Raw genomic sequence first — 17,974 nt, 5'->3', positions numbered from 1 at the left:
AGTCAAGGGAGGAGGGCGGGGTTTGAGTGGATGGAACAAAGCTATGGGATGGGGAGTCCAAAAACCTGGCTCTAAACCCACCTGGTATACCGCTGAGTATCTCCATGATCTTGAGAGTGTCACACTCTCAAGACACTTATTTTTTTTTAAGATTTTATTTATTCATTTGACACAGAGAGCACAAGCAGGGGGAGTGGCAGGCAGAGGGAGAGGGAGAAGCAGGCTCCCCGCAGAGCAGGGGGACCCCAATGTGAGACTCGATCCCAGGACCCGGGGATCATGACCTCAGCTGAAGGCAGTTGCTTACCCAACGGAGCCACCCAGGCGCCCCAGAGAGTGTCACACTATTTTATCCTTAGTTTTCTATTGGTAAATAATATGGCTTCTATCGGCTACATATAATTATTGTGAAAAAGAAAAGAGGTAATGAGTAAGTGCTTTGTAAGCAGTAAATAACAAAACAAATATCAGAACTTATGTTATTAGGGAGGCGGTCAATTGCATGGAATAGCACAGCTAAAGCAGCGTTTAGGTGAGATGGAAGGTAAGGGTATCTGTTCTACTGTTCTGGGGTGAAGATAAACACACACACACACACACACCAGATAAATACAGTAATTTCCACACTAGGACTGGGCTGGGTCTACAGGAGGGCAATGGGAAACTCAGTTCCACCACCAGTGACTTTACCAGTTGTGCTATAGATGCTTTCACCTCTCACTTGGATTTAAGATCCAAATCTGGGGCGCCTGGGTGGCTCAGTCGGTTAGGCGACTGCCTTCGGCTCAGGTCATGATCCTGGAGTCCCGGGATCGAGTCCCTCATCGGGCTCCCTGCTCGGCAGGGAGTCTGCTTCTCCCTCTGACCCTCCTCCCTCTCATGCTCTCTGTCTCTCATTCTCTCTCTCGCAAAATGAATTAAAAAATCTTAAAAAAAAAAAAATCCAAATCTGGAGTCTTTGGCTGGGCTTCAGGTATCTGGGGAGCCATCAGAATTTGTGAGTAAAAGTCATGCTGTAAATTTCTTGGGCCAGAATCCACAGTCTCTAGCCGACTCTCAGAAGCATCTGTGACAACCCCCCTTCGTCCCCCAAAGGTTAAGAGTCATTGAGTTTCTCACAAGAAATTGAGAAATTTCTCACCAGAAGGCGACAGATGTTCATTTTTAATTTTTGACTTTTCTAAGGTACTTCATTTTTCGAAACAAGGACATGTTTCATTGAACCATGAAATGAAAAGTTTCATTGAAAAAAACTCATTGGGGCATCTGGGTGGCTCAGTCAGTTAAGCGTCTGCTTTTGGCTTGGGTCATGATCCCAGGGTCCTGGGATCAAGCCCCAAAGGGAGCCTGCTTCTCTTTCTCCCTTTCCCTCTGCCTGCCGCTCCCCCTGCTTTTGCTCTCTCTCTCTGTCAAATAAAATCTTAAATAGAAAAGAAAAGAAAAAAAAAAACTCATCGGGGTTATCTGGATGGTGCCATAAGCGCCCTGTTTAGATTTCATCCTTATACCTCTTTGTATTAAACACAATAAACACAAATATTACTAGCTGTTATTTTTAAAAACCCTGATAGTGTCAGCGCGTGAGCAAACACACACACACACACACACACACACACACACCATTCCATTATGCAAGGTACATCCCCTATTTTGTAAGGTAAAATGTCTACATTTCCTATAAACTACTGGCTTCAATGCAGTGAAACTTGGAATCGAAGTAGACTAGACGAAGAAGAAAAAGGCAGGCAATTTCAAGTATTTCAGCTCAGACTTATAAAAATAATGTGTATATGTGTCAATCTTCACATGCGCTGCCGTCTGCCTTCTTGTGAACCCGCCAATGTGCGAGAGCCGTTGGCGTTTGATGCTTGAAGCGACGGAACGGAGGACAGGGTTAAATCCACTACCCTCTCCCCACGCACTCCAGTAATTACTCTATTTCCACGTCATGTTTCCGGGTGTGTGTGTCCCGACTCACGCAGAAACTGAAGTTCAAAGCAGGCGGGAGTCACCCATGTTCTTTTTGCTGTCCCCAGAAACCCAATTCTGGCGTTGGGCCCCCTGAGGATCTGGCGATACCTGGGGACTGTCTAACTGGTTGATTCCCACGTGGTAAGTGGCTTGCAAACTCGCCCCCACGTGGTGCCAAGGGCTGGGAAAAGGGAGAGCAGGCAGGAGAGAGCCGCATCAGGGGCATTTAAAGTGTCCTGACGTCACGCATTGCCAGGAACTCAGCTGAGTTTTCAGCAGGACATTCCGGTAATCTTCCCTCCCTCCCCCCGGGCTTCTGTGCCCAAGGCCGCGGCTCTTCTTCTGCTGTGGTGGAGGGAGGAGCACTAAGTGCTAGGAACAGCCAGAACTGGGGCGTTCCCAGCCTAATGTTGGCCCCGCCCTTTACCCAGAGGCTCTTCTCATTGGCCAGTGGGTGGGGCTTCGGGTGTACTGTATATGCACCAGTGCTTCTGGGAGGCCGGGGAAACTGGCCGTTTCATGAATTATGCAGAAGCGGCGTGTCTCTGCCAGGCTAGGGCTGGGCGGGGATTGGCTGGAGGGGCTGTAATTCAGCGGTTTCCGGAGCTGCCGCGGCGTAGACGGGGAGGGGAGTCTGGGGTTCCGACGTCGCCGCGGAGCGAGCGAGCCCGAACCGGATCCTTGACGAGCTGCCCTGCTCGGCGCTCTCTCTCGGTGTCTGCCTGGAAAGGCCCCGCGGCCTGAGGGAGCCCCGCGGCCCGCACCCCGGCGCAAGCGCAGCCCCGGCCTATCGGGCCTGAGCCCGAGAAACAGGTGAAGGGGGTGAAGGGTGGGGCCGACGGCCCCCAGGCCTGGGGATCCGGAGGGGGGCGCGGGAGGGGCCGGGAGCCTCTGCAGTGTTTGGGGGAGTTGTGGATGGAAACTTAAGTGGGGCGGGGGGGGGGAATACGTGGAGACGCGAGGGTCGATCTGAAGGGACAACTCCCGGGATGACAGGAGCGGGCCTCTGAAGGGACAGGGGGCGCTGGAAGGAAGTTTCGTTCTTTGGAGAAAGGGCAGACGCCGAGGAAGAGAGAAAATGGACTCAAGGGGGAAGACAGTGGGGCGAGGGCACTCCAGGGTGGGGGTGGCAGGAGTGAGGGACAGCCCCCCGACTTCCTGCTCCCAGAGGCTCTGGGGACGTTCCGGCCACAGGAGCAACTGTCAGGCCGGCAGAGATCACGGGCGGGAGGTGGGGGTGTTGGAAAGAGCTTTCTCCCCTCTCCCCGGCGGCGCCCGGCGGCGCCCGGCGGCTCCCGGCTGAGCCAATTCCTCGGCCTTGCCCTGTTCCCTCTCCTTTAGGAGCCAGCTGTGCCCCTCTAGAGGTGGGAATAGGTGTCTTCCTCCTACAGCCCCACAGGCTGGTTGGTTGTGGGTAGGATTATTGCATAAGAATCAAGTTTCCTGTAGGGAAATTGACAGTCTTGTACTCTTTATAAATTCCCTCCACTCTTTTTTTTTTTTTTTTTCTAGATAAAACCTTGCTTCCCTCCTCCCCTTCTAAAAACAAAGCAAAATAAAACCCCCATCAAGCCAGTTCTAGAGAGAAATAAACCTCTTTCTTCCTGGACATTGTTCTTTTATAAACACCTGGTAAACTTGGCCAGAAGATAAATAATTGAGCCCTTGCGTTCACTGGATTGTGGTGTTGCTTAATTGCACAGGACAGAATGAACCAATCGAGTGTGGGAGTTTTCTGTCTTTGAGCCAAGATCTTGGGTAAACGCAGAGGGAAACAAAGACAGGCTGGCCTTGGCGAAGCCGATCGTGCAAACTTTACCTGTGATTGGGGGGTGTGGTTGGGCTTTAGTTAGCGAAATTCAAACCATCATCCAAGTTGCTTTTTCCATGTTTAGTGCACATCTTTCTGTGTTACATCAAGTGTGTGTGGTATTGACACTTAAAAAAAAATAAAAATGTACATAATGTGTATCTGCTGGTTTTTATCATGTGTGCATCTACAGGCTATATTCTGTGTATGGGTTGTAACTTTTTGGCTGGCTGTGCTGATAAAGCATTGGTTGGAATAAATCAGAACGATAAATCATCTCAGTCTTTCATATGTGGATTTAGACTGTTATGACTTGATTCAGCCAAATTTCTGTTTTATATTAAATATGTCTGTGTTCCCTGAGTTGACACATTTATTTCCTTGTTATATGTGCCGGACTGGAACACTAGCAGAATTTTTGCTCAGACATTTGCATAGTGGGATGGGGAAAAGAAGTCTGGAATACTGAAAAAAAAAATTGTTGTAGATATTGGAGGATTGATCTTAAAGTCTATATATTTGTTAGCATATCCACCACAGAGAACCACTAGCAAATTCACGGGTCTTTTATTTCTGTATATAGTACTTTTGGGAAGAATAACTGTTTAGAAATATCCACAGCTGTGACTTGCCTTACAAAGGGTAGATAGTTCGTATGACATTAACCCCATTTTATAGATAAGGAAACTGAGGCTAAAGGAACAAGGCGCTTGCCCAAGGCAGCAGAGTGTCATAGTGGTAGAACTTGTACCTTTGGCATATTTTGTGTTATTTTGACCTATGTTAAATATTAGATCTTGATTTACAGTGAGTGTAGACCCTGCTGGGAAAAGTGTCACTGAAATTCTCACATCTATCTGGACAGTGAAATACCACAAATAGGCTGTAAGACTCCAAGGGAGATAGCCAATAAACAGGTGCAAAAAGAAGTAGAACTAGGGTTTTGCTTAGGTTATTTTTCCATCTGCTTTGTACAACTTGGGAAGTCACTAACTTCTTAGTCAGCGTAACTTGTCATCAGAATTTAGCTATTTGCTAATGGAGAGAGATAAAAATGCCATTTAAATCCAGAGTGCCTTGTGGCTTGATCAGTGATCATTTGTGTCTCTAGAAAGTTGCTTTCTCCTCCTGCCTCTGCTTGTCTTGACTTTCTGATGTGAGATGGGACAGAGGTTGTGACCATTCCAGATGCTGAGTCCAGCACCTTTTTACCTTATGGTTTCCCCAGAGGTGGTGTACAGATCAACAAATATTTGCTTTTTGCAACTTTGTGAAAGTTGCCATGAAGAATCAGAGGCTTTGTTCACAGGACTTGCAGTCCACTGAGGGGCCTTGATAAATGCTTTATCCCTATAGGGCAACATGTCCTCAAAGAGGTGGTGAGGTGTTAAGCCTGTGCCATCCAAAAAGGTAGCTGTTACATATTAAAGTATATATAAGCACATCTATAGAACATTCCCATTGTCCTGGAAAGTTCTGTTGGACAGTGCTGCACTAAGTGCTATGGTCTTTGGAGGAAGGAGAGGTTACGAGGCCTGGAATGGCCTAGGAAGTCTTCTTGCCAAAGGAGAGATTTGATATGGGTCCCAAATAATAGCTGAAATGTGATAGGTGTAAAGAATTTGGGGTGAGGAGGTATGGTGGTACAATAGGAACAAAATCCTGGTAGATTAGGAAGGTAAGTAGGGGAGGAGTGTCTACTCGTATAAGAGGCCTTGAAGGCTAGACCCTGGAATTTCAGGTTTTGTCCTTCCAAAGATTTGTGAGGCCAGGTATTGGTGTTTAATTATGGAGTGCCTACTGTGTGTCGGGCACGTGCCTGGCATTGGTTAATTTGTACAAAGTAGATCAGTGCACATGGCCTAGGGGAGTTGTCCTTGGGCCTGAGCTTATAAGTTGGGCCAGCACCCAGAGAGGTGTTCTGACTTAACAGATTGATGTGTTTAAGTGCAGAAATGTCTTTTAGGATTTTTAATTGACTGTAAATGGCCACTTACATTTTATGTCTTCCATATTTAAACAATTTTACTATAACTTTTGGGTCATTTATAAAAAACACCAAAAGAGCACTTGAGGATGTCCCCAAATCTTGAAGAAGTCCTGGTTCCTGGAGCAGCCTTGGTGAGATCCAGCAGGATGACATTGCTGGGCTGTTTCAGTCTTTGTCAGTTATGGTGAAAAGAATTAATGTCCCAGTTACACATTTGTCACTCGGAACCTCGGCTTACTATGGTGCACTTTAGGCTGGATGGCCAGATGATACTTTGGCCATTTGGTCAGTTGTTTGAAATGTCTCCAGTTTTGGGGGCGCCTGGGTGGCTCAATCGTTAAGCGCCTGCCTTCGGTTCAGGTCATGATCCCAGGGTCCTGGGTTCGAGCCCCACATTGGGCTCCCTGCTCAGCCAGAAGCCTGCTTCTCTCTCTCCCACTACCCCTGCTTGTGTTCCCTCTCTCACTGTGTATCTGTCAAATAAATAAATAAAATCTTTTAAAAAAAAAGTCTCTAGTTTTTAAAAGGAACAGCATGTGGAAGGATGAATTTCCGTTCTGCTCAGTTCTCATTATGTTAGGATTATCACAACTCTTCGGTCAGGCAGCAAACGTTTTATTTCATTTTTGTTTTGTTTTAATTTATTTATTATCAGCAAACATTTTATACTGAAAGCCAATTACTATGCTAGGCGGTATCCAAGGGTAATGAAATATTGTTACTATTTTACTATTTTCACGGAACTAGAGGCATTGTGCGGACCAGGGTGTGAGTTGCTTCAGGATGGACACAGGGCAGGGGAGGTGACAGGATAAGAGGTTCACATCACATCTGATGCTCTGGAGTCAGATTGGTCTGGGATCAGATCCTGGATCTGCTACTTCCTCCTCAGAACTGAGTCTCAGTTTCTTATCTGTAAAAGTAGAGGATAACAGGGCCTATCTCCTAGGTCTGTTGAAGAGTCAATGAGATAATATAGGTAAAATGCTTAGCATAATGCCTGCCCCACAGTGAGAACTCCATAAATCTAAGTTCCTATAAAATATCCCAGAAAAGAGATTCATTCTCTTCAGGGGTGGGAAAAGGCTTTATCACAGAGGGGTTTTATCAGGTCGGAATGCCTATGAACGGGGTTTTGTAGGGTGAATAGGAATTCTCCCAACAAAGTTGAGTTGTGAACAGTTGTGTTCAAGGCCAGGAAACATGAATGTGTAGAGGCTTAACACAGAAGAGAGTGTCCAGGGATCTACAAGTGCAGGTTCTTTTTTTTTTTTTTTTAATATTTTATTTATTTGAGAGAGAGATGAGAGAGCACACACCGGGGGAGAAGCAGGCTCCTCACTGAGCAGGGAGCCTGATGTGGGGCTCGATCCTAGGACCCTGGGATCAGAACCTGAGCTGAAGGCAGACGCTCAACCGACTGAGCCACTCAGGTGCCCCCAAGTGCAGGTTCTTAATTTAGGAGGGCTGAACTGAGGGGAGAGGAAGCCGCTGAGCTACAGCTCTTCCCCCTACTCTTCTGTTCTTATTGGGTTCACATGTCATTAAAACTAAGTTGTTTGGTCCTGCTTACAAAAGAAATATATGCTATTACAAAACATTCACATTTGTAGAACTATAAGCTATGTGTATTTTATATATATATATATCCTGTTAATAGTTGTATTAATGTTTAATGGTGTGTATATCTCCAGATTTTTTGCAACTTTTTCTACTTACCAATTTATCTTGGACACATTTTTTGCAAACTTCTTTTTAGTAGCCTAATAAAAAAACAATAAGGAAGGCAAATCTACCCCCCAAAATACAATAAGGTTTGGATTATCTGGTTTTTCTTTCTGCTACCCCCACCCAGAAGAATAAATGACTCTTCTAATCACTGAACTTTTGCCTGACCTTTGGCTTTATAAGTACATTGGACAAGGAACTTATTTTGAACTTTCCCAAGGTAATACTGTAGTGTAAAAATGCTTGGGCCGTGTGTTCAAGGGTCTCATGATCCAAAGTTGCTATAGGAAGTAAAAGAATGGGCTGTGAGGTCAGACTCCTTGGGCTTTAATCCCAAATCCAGCACCCCTAACACTTTGGGTCAGTTGCTTTAACTTTTCTGGGCTTCAGTTTCTCTAGCCATAAAATACAAATGCCAGGCTTCATTGTAGGGAAGTTGTGAGGATTAAGCAAGATAATGTGCATATATATGTATATGTTTGTTTGTTTTAAAGATTTTATTTATTTACTTGATAGAGCACAAGCAGGGGGAGCGGCAGGCAGAGGGAGAGAGAAGCAGGCTCTCCACTGAGCAGGGAGCCTGATGCAGGGCTCGATCCCAGGACTCTGGGATCACGACCTGAGCCAAAGGCAGACACCCAAATGACTGTGCCCCTGTTTGTTTGTTTATAGTAGGCAATATGCCCAATATGGGGCTTGAACTCAGCACCCCTAGATCAGGGGTCACATGTTCTACCGGCTGAGCCAGCCAGGCACCCCACAAGATAATGTAAAGCACTTTGCACAGTGCCTGGCAGATAGCTAAAATTTGAGTGCTAATAATTAATATCATTAAAAACTGCAGTATCTACCTACAAAGTCAGGCAAGTTATGATTCATGGTAGCCATTAATGACCCAAAGGAAAGAAGGAGTAATTGGGAGATTCTAACCTAATAGGAAAAAACTAAATGAATAGGGACCAGGGGGATTTACATTGTGGTGGAGGAGATGGAGGCTGTCACGTAAAAGGAATAGGCAAACCGTAAATTCCTGTTTACACGAATGCCCATGTGATAGGTCTCTTTGCCTCTTCCAAAGCCTATGATTGTGGGCCATTTATTTTAAGTAATATTCGACACATTAAAAATGTATTACCACTTAGGAATTTGAACAGTCCCTTGGAGTTCATAACACCAAAAGTGCACATGATGTTGAAGGTTTGAGGGGGAGAGGAGCCAGACACGGAAGGTGGGGCTGCATACTGTTTGGGGGTGTGGCGCATCCCAAGTGGAATGAATGACCTGTCTGAGGCTAGGAGGTAATTTGTCCCTTCACGTGTGTGTGTAAGTGAGTACGTTTTCGTGTGTGTGTGTGTGTAAGTGCGTATGTTTTCACCGGAGGAGTAGAGCTTTATTTTCTTGTCCTGTAACTTTCCTTCGCAAACGCATCTGTATTCAAAATAGCCTTGCGGTTAAGAAGAATCACTCAGCGGGGTGCCTGGGTGGCTCATTGGGTTAAGCACTTGCCTTCGGCTCAGGTCATGATCCCAGAGTCCTGGGATCGAGTCCCGCATCAGGCTCCCTGCTTGGCAGGAAGCCTGCTTTTCCTTCTCCCTCAGCTGCTCCCCCACCTTGTGCTCTCTCACTCTCTCTCTGTCAAATAAATAAATAACATCTTAAAAAAAAAAAAAAAAAAGAACCACTCAGCTTCTCCCTGAAACAAGTTTTCTCACACTGGCTCTCCCGTTCAGGATCCGAGAAGCCAGGAAAGAAAGGCCACCCTGTTGCTTCTAGCACGTATGTGGGGCAGGAGGAAGCCAGCAGAGCTTGAAAGAGAAAGTAAACCTTCTGGTAAATAAATGGCTTCCCTATTGTGGAGGAGGAGCACAAATTATTAGGGGGATGTTTGGGTAGTTTTTGTAAAAGACATTTCTGAAAACTGATTTAGATTAGCGAAGGTGAGCTCAATTTAGGAAAACCCTGCCCAGTCTGGTGTTAACCACCTGTTTTCCCGCTTTGTTGGTTGATTTTATTAGTTTTCGGTATCCTGACCACTCATTCTGGTTATGAGAAATGGAGGATTTGAGTCTGAATTTGAGCACCTGCTTAGGTGAAAGCTTCCTAAAATGCATGTTTTTCGAGTCTTTTCTAATGTTACTTTTGTTTTGCTGTTTAGCATATGCTGTTTCTATGACAGAAAAGCATAAGACTTTCCTTTGTTCTCCCTTTCTCTCCCCACCAAGGTAATCTTCAAAACCCCAAAGCCCAGATGTTAGCTGTGTAATTACCTCTCCTATAAACCAATCAGAGTGCAACATTGCATTGAGTTAGCATTAAAGTAGTCAATCTTTGAATTTTTTTCTACTTGTGGTTTAGACACGATAAATATTTAATCTCAGACTGATTTTGTCTGACAGATCAGTTTGGTATTTGGGCCCCTTTTTATCAATATGTTTAGGGAAAGCAAATTTATTGAAACGTTAACCAAAATAAAACATAATTAAGATGGTGACTGTTTTATGCATAGGGGCAGATGGAACAATTGAAGCATTCTGGAGCCAAATATCAATATTTATTCTTTTTTTTTTTTAAGATTATTTATTTATTTGAGAGAGAGGAGAAGGAGCAGAGGGAGAGGGACAAGCAGACTCCGGAGCCCTAGGTGAGGCTCCATCTCAGGACCCTGAGATCGTAACCTGAGCAGAAACCAAGAGTCAGACTTTTAACCGACTGAGCCACCCAGGTGGCCCCCCTTTTTAAAATTTTTATTTACTTTATTATTTTTTAAAATTTTATTTATTTATTTATTTGACAGAGAGACAGACCCTGGGAGAGGGAACACAAGCAAGGGGAGTGTGAGAGGGAGAAGCAGGCTTCCTGCTGAGCAGGGAGCCCTATGCTGGGCTTGATCCCAGGACCCTGAGATCATGACCTGAGCCAAAGGCAGGCACTTAATGGCTGAGCCACCCAGGCACCCCTCTCTCTCTTTTTTTAAAACAGGTAACACATTCTGTTTAATTTGGGAACTCCTGGGTTTTTTTTTGTTTTGGGGGTTTTTTAGAGAAGGAGAGAGAGAGAATGGCAGAGGGAGAAGGAGAGAGGGAATCCCAAGCAGGCCCCTCGCCCAGAGCAGAGCTCCATGCGGGGCTCGACCCCATAACCCCGAGATCATGACCCGAGCCCAAATCAAGAGTCAGATACACAACTGACTGAGCAACCCAGGTGCCCCACAAATATCAATATTTATTCTTAATTCTATGTGTTATTGTCCTTTTGCATTTAAGCGCATAAATAAGAGTGGACTGTAACTGTGTAGATGCACATGGGACACCTTAAAGTCCTAATAACTGTGTTGGAGAATATTGGGTTCATGGAGCCATCTGAAATTCCTGTTTCTCAGTGTACCACTGTGGTGCCAGACATTGATAGTGGGTGAGGTTGTGCCTGTTGGGGGGCCGGTTTATGGGAACTCTGTACTTTCTGCTCAGTTTTGCTTTGAACCTAAAACTGCTCTAAAAAGTAAAGCTTATTAATTAAAATCCTATTTCTGCAGAAATATCCAAGGTGTCCTGGGTCAGAAGTGCTCTGTGTGATTCCACAGACTTCTGCCTCAGTTTACCCTAACCTTTACAATCAGGGTACCATTCTTATATACCCAGTGAGAATATCTTCCGAGTAGGGGAGACTGAGGCTGGATGTGGGGGATAGAGAAGACCCACACACCAAACAGTCTGTAGATTAAACTACTTCCCCTTTCTCCTAGGAAAGATGAATGCTAGCTAGTCTTAACCACAGATTTGCTGCAAGAATATATCAGTTTTGTTTTTCGGTTCCAGACTCCAGTTTTCTTTATCGTAAAAGCAATATTTTAGGGAAAAAAAAGAAAGAAAAAGTTTAAATTAATCAGTACACAAAGGTTTGTAGTGAGCGGAAAGTTTTCTTTTTACCTTATCCTCTGAATTCTCTTTCCCAGGGACAGCTAGTTACCCATTTCTTATTTTTTTCAGAGTGATTTCATTTGTATGCATGCAAACATATTATTTTCTCTCTCTTTTTCCCTTCCCAAAGAATGTAGTACATTATACACATAATTCTGTATCTTACTTTTTGTCACTTTATCTCAGTAAACACTTTGTGTGAATATGTTTGTCTCATGTTTTTGTGTGTGTTTGTTTTTAAGATTTTATTTATTTATTTATTTATTTTTTAAAGATTTTATTTATTTATTCATGAGAGACAGAGAGAGAGAGGCAGAGGGAGAAGCAGGCTCCCAAGGAGCAGGGAGCCCGATGTGGGACTCGATCCCAGGACCCTGGGATCATGACCTGAGCCGAAGGCAGACGCTTAACCATCTGAGCCACCCAGGTGCCCTTTAAGATTTTTTTTTTTTTTTTTAAGATTTTATTTATTTATTTGACAGAGAGAGAGATAGCTAGAGCAGGAACACAAGCAGGGGGAGTGGGAGAGGGAGAGCCAGGCTTCCTGCCGAGCAGGGAGCCCGATGTGGGACTCGATCCCAGGACCCCAGGATCATGACCTGAGCCGAAGGCAGACGCTTAACGACTGAGCCACCCAGGCGCCCAAGATTTTATTTTTAAGTAATCTCTCTACACCCAACCTGGGGCTCGAACTCATAATCCTGAGATCAAGAGTTGCACATTCTTCCGACTGAGCCAGCCAGGCACCCCTGTCTAGTTTGTTTTTTTTTTTAAGATTTTATTTATTTATTTGACACAGAGAGGGAACACAGGCAGGGGGAGTGGGAGAGGAAGAAGCAGGCTTCCTGCCGAGCAGGGAGCCCGATGTGGGGCTCGATCCCAGGACTCTGTGATCATGACCTGAGCCGAAGGCAGACGCTTAACGACTGAGGCACCCAGGCGCCCCCCTGTCTAGTGTTTTTTAAGATCTGCATAGTATTCTAGGCGATGGATGCCATCATTTATTTAGATTTTTCTTTTTTAAGTACAATCTACCCCCCCAGTGTGGGGCTCAAACTCATGACCCCAAGATCAAGAGTCACATGCTCTACTGGCTAAGCCAGCCAGGTGCCTCTTGCTTTTAGTTTAGTTTTTTTTTTTAATTTTAATAATTTATTTAATCTAATGATAGTCATAAACTGCAGAATCTAAAGACAGAAAACAATGTTGTGGTAAATGTCCTCATATTTGTCTTTGGGCACATATGAATAAATCTGTACATCTATACTTTTAATGTTTTAACCATCCTATGCATACGGTTTAGAAATGTAGCTTTTCAGTTAACAGTGCACATTCTTTTTTTTTTAAGATTTTATTTATTTATTTGACAGAGAGAGACACAGTGAGAGAGGGAACACAAGCAAGGGGAGGGGGAGAGGGAAAAGCAGGCCTCCCGCAGAGTAGGGAGCCTGATGCGGGGCTTGATCCCAGGACCATCAGGACCTGAGCCGAAGGCAGACGCTTAATGACTTAGGCACCCAGGCGCCCCAGAGTGCACACTCTTCTTCTGAAACTTTAATTCTGGGGAGAAATCTAGCTATGTCATTAAATGAAACTCCAGTCTGTCACTTGGGCAGGTAGGAATATTACAACTCCCCACCCTCACCCAGCGCCTACCACCCACTCAGGTTTTTTGAAAGCTTGCTGTTCATATACCTATGATGCTAGGGCCCAGGTTCCATTAATTTCAACCCCTCCAGTCCTAAAGCAACAGGCTATTTTGTGTCCTTGGGCAAGTGGGGGCAGGAGCTGTTTTTGGTTTCTGTATTGTTCCCTTGGATAGGCTGCTCATTGATGCTTCTGTTTGAGGTGTCTGTAGGAGCCATTCTCAGAGTGTGGTCCACAGATCCCTGAGGGCCCCTGAGACCTTCTACAAGGGGTCTTTGATACCAGAGCTACTTTCATAATGTTATTTGTGTCTTTTACTTATTTGGCATTTACATCTAACACTAGTTATTGTATGTAGTGCACTCACAGAAGGAAAAACTGACTTAAGAATGTCCATGATAGGTGGCACCTGGGTGGCTCAGTCATTAAGCGTCTGCCTTCAGCTCAGGTCATGATCCCAGGCTCCTTGGGATCCAGCCCCGCCCTGGGGCTCCCTGCTCAGTGGGAAGCCTGCTTCTCCCTCTCCCACTCCCCCTGCTCGTGTTCCCTCTCTCGCTGTGTCTCTCTCTGTCAAGTAAATAAATAAAATCTTAAAAAAAAAAAATGTCCATGATACAATAGTAAACAATATTAGTTTCTTTCCCTTTCAACTCTGGAGGATGTGCCTTTTTTGATATTCTGTGATGAAATGGGAGGCAGGCATAAAGCACTTCTGCACTCAGAATTATGGTGGTTGTCTCAGGGAAGAGCTCTTGTGGGAACATTTCAGTTATAATCTCAAACTAGCTGCTTTTTTTCATGAAACACAGTTTTTACTTTGAAAGAATGACAGACAAACCAACCGGAATGTTGGTAGACATTTCCTCAAAAATGAAAGAAGAGAAGCTGTCTCTTCAAGGAAAACAACTGGCAATATTTGTTGCCAATGATAAAATTGAAGCTTTCGAGTGAAAATTAGAATTTGAGGAAACTTGAGAGAAAAATTGTGAGTTTGATGGCTTTCTCATATTAATGAATGGAATTTTTTAGTAAAACAAATGTGATTTTTTGATAGTTTATAACAAAATGTGTCGACATTTGGAAAGTCTGCGTGTCTCTGAGAGAGTGTTTTCCAAATGATTAGTGCACGACATTACTAAATCATGCTTGGGGAAACATTCTATTCAAAATGCCGGGTAGACTAATGGATCTCATTGCAGCTGAGTATGAAAAGTTAATTGAGATCCAAAGGCATGCAATCCACATTGCATCTGATCTTTAAGAAATTACCACTTGTTGAATTTTGGTGTAGTGTTAAGGAATATCCAAAATTATCTGTAAAGGCTATTAAGGTACTCTCCTCCCTTTTCCAACTGTGAAGTCAAGTTTTCTTCATCAAAGCAACATACTGCAACAGATTGAATGCAAAAGCAGATGTGAGACTCCAGCTGTCTTCTATTAAGCCAGACATTAGAGAAATTTCTAAAACTTTTAGTGTCACTCTTTCCACTAATTTTTTTTGTTTTGGAAAATATAGTTATTTTTCATAGAAATGTTATTTATGTTAACATATAATAGGTTTATTATTTTTTAAATGAATTAATATTTTTAAAATTTCTGTTTTAATTTTTTTTCTTTTTTTAAAGATTTCTGTTTATTTTTTTTGACAGAGAGAGACAGCAAGAGAGGGAACACAAGCACGGGGAGTGGGAGAGGGAGAGGCAGGCTTTCTGACAACTAGCTGGGAGCCAGATGGGGGCTCAATCCCAGGACCCTGGGATCATGACCTGAGCCGAAGGCAGACGCTTAATGACTGAGCCACCCAGGTGCCCCTCTGTTTTAATTTCTAATACAGTAAATATTGGTAGATATAACCTTCATAAATAAATGCTCTTTGAGGTCCTTATTTTTAAGAATATAAAGGGGTCCTGACGGCAAAAAGTTTGAGAACTCCTGGTCTAAAGATTTTAGTACAAGAACCTCCAGGATACTTGTTTAGAAAAGAAAAAGAAGATTTTATGGTTTTGACCCAGGAATCTGATTTAGTAGATCTAGGGTCATTTTAACAAGCAGTCAGGTATTCTGATGTAGGTGGTCCTTGGCTTGAGACATGATGCTCTAAAGAACCATAAGCTATAAAGTCTTTTTTCAGATTAGCAAAGTCATGTCCACAGGGTTTAGAAATCATTGTTGTTTTGGAGATAAAGGTAAATGGTAGACATGTAGTTTACTGCGGAAAAAATGCTTTGGAGATTCTTTTTTCTTTCTTTTTATTTATTTATCTTTTAAAAGATTTTAAGTAATCTCTACACCCAATGTGGGACTTGAACTCACAACCCCAAGATCAAGAGTCGCATGCTTAGGTGCCTGGCTTGCTCAGTTAGAGGTGCATATTGCTCTTGATCTCGGGGCCCCTAGATATTTCTTTTTATTCTGTTTACTCTTCTTAGTATTTACGGACCTTAATATTAATCAGGGGTGGATTATGACTATCAAAAAACTCATGACTTTACTAGATTAATGTTCAGTCTTGTTTTATTGATAAACAATACATGAACATATTAAGACAGTTTCTGACTGCTTTGATTAATTTCAGACATGTCTTTATAATAAGTTTTAGACATGTCTATTTCAGACATGTCTTTTTAAAATATTATTTCTTAAAGATTTTATTTACTTAATTGTTTTAGAGAGTGAGCGAGAGCGAGGGGAGGGGCTGAGGGGGAGGGAGGGAGAGTGGGACAAGCCGACTCCAGAGCCCTAAACAGGGCTCAATCTCATGACCCTGAGATCATGACCTGAGCCGAAATCAAGAGTTGGATGCTTAACCAACTGTACCACCCAGGCACCCCTTCAGACATGTCTTCATAATAAAGTTAACTTTCATTTATTACATGTAACATAAGTAAAATTCTTATTTTCCTATATTGCTTATATAACCAATTCAAGGAGGAATTTACTTGTCAGAGATGACACAGTAGAGATAAGACTTACAAACAGATCGTTTATCTCCACTAGCCTGGGAATTTGGAAGACTCCAAGTTTGTGTTCTGGCTGTACCATTATCTTTGTGATCACTTAACATTTCTGTCCTTATCTGTAAAATGGGAACAACAACCCATTTGATAGAATTGTTATAGTATCTTGGCCACTTCAGGGTTCTCTTTGGTTGAGTGCTTGACTGGGAGATCCTATGTGAATTCATGCTTCAGGCCAGGTTCTATCTGGGTGTGATTCTAAGTATTTATTCTTTCTTTTTCTAAATCATGTCTACTACCTCACGTTGTTGGGTTATAATTTCATGAGTAATTGAGCATTTTCATAAGTTCTTATGTAGACGCTGATGGATAAGATCAGTTCTTTTCTGGGTGCTTACATCATGCAAAACTATGATGTACATGAGGTGACTTATTTTTCCAAGTATATTATTCATTTTGAGAAAACTTAATAGAAATTTTTTTTTAATTGGGGAGATAGCTCATCTATCTGGAATAAAATTTAAGCTCTGTAGGTCAGATTTATCTTTAAAAATCCTTTTCATAAAGCTCAACTCATACATTTTAAAAATTAATAGATTATATATATATATATAATTATATATATATTTTGAGAGAGAGAGAGCATGCACAGGGGTGAAGGGGAGGGGCAGAGGGAGAGGGGAAGAGAGAGAATCTTAAGCAAACTTCAGGCCCAGCACAGAGCCCAGCAGGGGGCTCAGTCTCATGACCCTGAGATCATGACCTGAGCTGAAATTAAGAGTTTTGGATGTTAACCGACTGAGCCACCTAGGCGCCCCTACAGACTATATATATATTTTTAGAGCCATTTTAGATTCATAGGAAAATTGAACAGAAAGTATAGAGTTCCCATATACCCTCTCCTCTCTCTCCCCACAGTTTCTCCAATTATTAACATCTTGCATTAGTGTAGTACATTTGTTACTGTTGATGACCCAGTATGTATTTTTAAAAATTTTTTATTGTTATGTTAATCACCATACATTACATCACTAGTTTTTGATGTAGTGTTCCATGATTCATTGTTTGTGTATAACACCCAGTGCTCCATGCAGAACGTGCCCTCTTTAATACCCATCATCAGGCTAACTTATCCTCCCACCCCCCTCCCCTCTAGAACCCTCAGTTTGTTTTTCAGAGTCCATCGTCTCTCATGGTTCCTCTCCCCCTCCGATTTCCCCCCCTTCATTCTTCCCCTCCTGCTATCTTTTTTTTTTTTTACATATATTATATTATTTGTTTCAGAGGTACAGATCTGTGATTCAACAGTCTTGCACAATTCACAGCACTCACCATAGCACATACCCTCCCCAATGTCTATCACCCAGCCACCCCATCCCTCCCACCCCCCACCACTCCAGCAACCCTCAGTTTGTTTCCTGAAATTAAGAATTCCTCATATCAGAGTATGTATTTTTTAAATCTCTAGACCAAGTGGGCTCAAACTCACGACCCAGAGATCAAGAGTCACACACTTCACTGACTGAACCAGCCAGGTACCCCATGAGCCAAAATAGATCATTATTATTAACTTAAGCCCACAGTTAACATTAGAGTTCACTTTGTTATACATTCTATGGATTTTGACAGATGTATCCACCATTACAGCATCACATAAAATAGTTTCACTGCCTTAAAAATCCCCAGTGTTCCACCTATTCATCCCTTTCCCAAACCACGGTAACCAGCTTATTTTTACTGTCTCCATAGTTTTGTCTTTTGTCTTTGTTGGAATTATACAGTATGTAGCCATTTCAGATTGTCTTCTTTCACTTAGCAATGTTCTTTCAAATCACTCCATATCTTTTTGTGGCCTGATAGGCGCATTCCTTTGTATTGCTGGTTAATATTCCATTGCCTCTATGTACCACAGTTTGTTTATCCATTCACCTATTAAAGGACATCTTGATTGATT

At 43.1% G+C, this 17,974-nt stretch overlaps 1 protein-coding gene across 1 annotated transcript in view; it reads left to right on the top strand.

Annotated features, from left to right (window-relative positions):
- Window positions 1–2,467: 2,467 nt before the first annotated feature.
- Window positions 2,468–17,974, top strand: part of STAT3 (signal transducer and activator of transcription 3) — a 72,145-nt gene continuing 56,638 nt past the window's right edge. The window contains exon 1 of the mRNA XM_035027135.1: window positions 2,468–2,784. The gene's annotated coding sequence lies outside the window, so the exon portion shown is untranslated. The remainder of the gene's footprint in view (window positions 2,785–17,974) is intronic.

The sequence above is a fragment of the Mirounga leonina genome, unplaced genomic scaffold (genome assembly GCF_011800145.1).
Source record: "Mirounga leonina isolate KUSES-001 unplaced genomic scaffold, KU_Mleo_1.0 Mir_200, whole genome shotgun sequence".
Taxonomy (NCBI): domain Eukaryota; kingdom Metazoa; phylum Chordata; class Mammalia; order Carnivora; family Phocidae; genus Mirounga; species Mirounga leonina.
This window is presented reverse-complemented; position numbering and strand designations above follow the sequence as displayed.